At 50.0% G+C, this 2840-nt stretch overlaps 1 pseudogene; it reads left to right on the top strand.

Annotated features, from left to right (window-relative positions):
- Window positions 1–591: 591 nt before the first annotated feature.
- LOC106526782 (uncharacterized) lies at window positions 592–2462 on the top strand (annotated as a pseudogene).
- Window positions 2463–2840: the final 378 nt, after the last annotated feature.

Here is a 2840-nt window from a genome sequence, read left to right as displayed (position 1 = left end):
GGGCAAGACACTTCACCCACCTTGCCTACTGATGGTGGGGTGGCGCCGATGCATGGCAGCCCCACCTCTATCAGTGTGCCCCAGGGCAGCTGTGGCTACAATGTAGTTTGCCATCATCAGTGTGTGAATGTGAGTGTGAATGGGTGAATGTCTGTTAGTGTAAAGCGCTTTGGGGGTCCGGAGGGACTTGAAAAGCGCTCTATAAGTTCAGTACCATTTACCATTTACCCCATTTGGGCTTTTTGAGTTCTTCTGCACACCGTTTGGACTCAAGGGGCAGCACAAACTTTTCAAAGGTTGATTGACTTAGTATTGCGGGGTCTCAACTTTGTGTTTGTCTATCTGGACGACATTTTGGTGGCCAGCTCATCTACTGAAGAGCACCTGTTGCACCTCAGAGAAGTTTTTCAGCATTTGGATGCACATGGCCTAATCGTTAAMCTGGTTAAGTGCCAGTTTGGTTTACCGGTGATRGATTTTTTAGGTCATCGTATTTCCACACAAGGTGCAGTTCCATTGCCTGGCAAGGTACAGGTGGTGGTGGAGTTCCCACGTCCAGCAGTGGTGAAGTCATTGCAGGAGTTTTTAGGCATGGTGAACTTTTACAACAGGTTCATTCCCAGCACAGCTCATCTCCTGCAGCCTCTTTATGAGGCCGTGCATTTGAGGATGACAACTGATGCAGTTGTCTGGACTCCTGACCGGGTTGCTGCATTTGACGGTGCTAAGTCTGCCTTAGCTAATGCGGCACTCCTTGCGCATCCGGATTCAGATGCCCCAATTGCCCTGACAACCGATGCTTCAGATTTAGCTATTGGGGCTATTGTAGAGCAGCGTGTTGGGGATGCATGGCAGCCGCTGGCATTTTTCAGCCATAAATTGCGGGATTGTGAGCGAAAGTACAGCGTATTCGACCGCGAGTTGCTGGCACTTTTTTTGGCTACGTGACATTTCCGTTTTTTGCTGGAGGGTCGCCCATTTACAGCTTATGTAGACCACAAACCACTGACATTTGCTATGTCTAAAGTGACTGAACCCTGGTCAGCGCATCAACAGCAACACTGAGTTTACAACTGACATCCGCCATGTAGCTGGAAAGTCTAATTCAGTGGCAGACTGTCTGTCACGAGTGCTTGTTTGTCCTGTGCTTCTCGGTGTGGATTTGGCTGCCGACCAACCCAGGGTTGCTGATATCTCTGCCCTTCGTACTGGCGTTTCTGGTCTTAAGCTCAAGGATTTCAAGATGGGAGAGAGAGGTCCTTTGATCCTGTGTGACGTTTCCACGGGCCGACCATGACTGGTGGTTCCAACAGGTTGGCACCGTCACATTTTTGACTTTGTTCACTCACTCTCGCACCCAGGTGTGCGGGCATCTGTGAAAGTCGTCAGTTCACGCTTTGTGTGACCGGGTTTACGCAGAGAGGTGAAGAGTTGGGCAGCAGCTTGCGTGAAGTGTCAGCATGCCGAAGTGCACCGGCACGCTAAAACACCACTTGAACCGCTTCCTATCCCAGCCAAGCGTTTTGACCATGTGCATGTGGACTTAGTTAGTCCTTTGCCTCCATCATGGGGTTTCACACACATGCTCACAGTGGTTGATCGTACAACCAGGTGGCCAGAGGTTGTTCCTCTTTCCTCCACTGCAACCTCTGATGTGGCTGGTGCGTTCCTCGCCACTTGGGTTGCCCGTTTTGGCGTGCCCTCAGACAGAAGCTCGGACAGAGGTCCCCAGTTTATTTCAGGGCTCTGGTCTGAGATGGCGCGCTCCTTGGGGGTACAGGTGCATCGCACTACTGCTTACCACTCTCAAGCTAACGGTTTGTGTGAACGGTTCCATCGGTCACTTAAGGCGGCATTGTGTGCTGCACTCACTGATGATGGCTGGGTGGATTGTTTGCCATGGGTGCTGCTTGGGTTGAGTTCAGCTCCTAAAGAGGACTTCGATGCTTCATCTGCCGAGCTGGTGTTTATCAGCCCTTACGCATCCAGGGGAATTTTAGTTAGATGCTACCACTCCATGTTTCTGTGCAGCAGTAAACCTCTGTTTACCGGGCGGTCTTTTGGTTCCGTGTCCTTTGCATCATTGTTTTCCACGGGCATTTGTGCCCACTGCCCTCCAGTCTGCCCGTTTTGTTTTTGTGCAGCGTGACGCCCACCGTTCGCCCCTCCAACCTCATTACGGCCCATTTCGGGTGCTCAAAAAGTATGTGAAGGGCTTTGTTGTGGACATGGGCGGATGCAGGGAGCTGATTACTGTTGACTGCCTTAAACCAGCCTATGTCTTCGCTGATGAAGAGGTGTTGCCAGTTCAGGTTCCTAGGCATGGCGTCCTCCTACTTGACCCCACTGTTTGCCTTCTCACACTAACTGTGTTCCTCAGCCTGTTACAGAAGATGTTGTCCCTACATCCTGTTCACACGATTGTTCTGCTTTACAGGTGCCATCTGTTTCTCCATCCCTAGGTCGACGCAGTCGGTTCGGCAGGCTGATTAGGCCCCCTGTGAGAGACGGATTTTTCTTGTAGTTTCCCTTCTGGGTGTTCGGTGGGGGGTAGGACTGTGTGATGTGGTATTGGTTGGCCACGTGCCTCTCACCCAGCAGGATTGAGGTCAGGGGGAGTGTTCTTAACCCCCAGTATTTGTAGTGTGGTTCTTTGCTAGAATTCTGGTTTTGGTGCCAAAGGAATAAAGTCGACTGGTTGGAAATCAGTTTATGCCTCCTTCTTCACACGATACAAAAGTATATTCTTTAACAAACTACTAATGTAAAATTTTTTTTTGGTTGTTTTGTGTTTTATTTATTTATTTTCTTCCTGTTTGTGTGTCTAATTGTGTAAAGTC

This window comes from Austrofundulus limnaeus, unplaced genomic scaffold (assembly GCF_001266775.1).
Source record: "Austrofundulus limnaeus strain Quisiro unplaced genomic scaffold, Austrofundulus_limnaeus-1.0 Scaffold294, whole genome shotgun sequence".
Taxonomy (NCBI): domain Eukaryota; kingdom Metazoa; phylum Chordata; class Actinopteri; order Cyprinodontiformes; family Rivulidae; genus Austrofundulus; species Austrofundulus limnaeus.
Note: the sequence above shows the minus strand (reverse complement) of the source record. Positions and strands in the feature narration are given on the sequence as shown.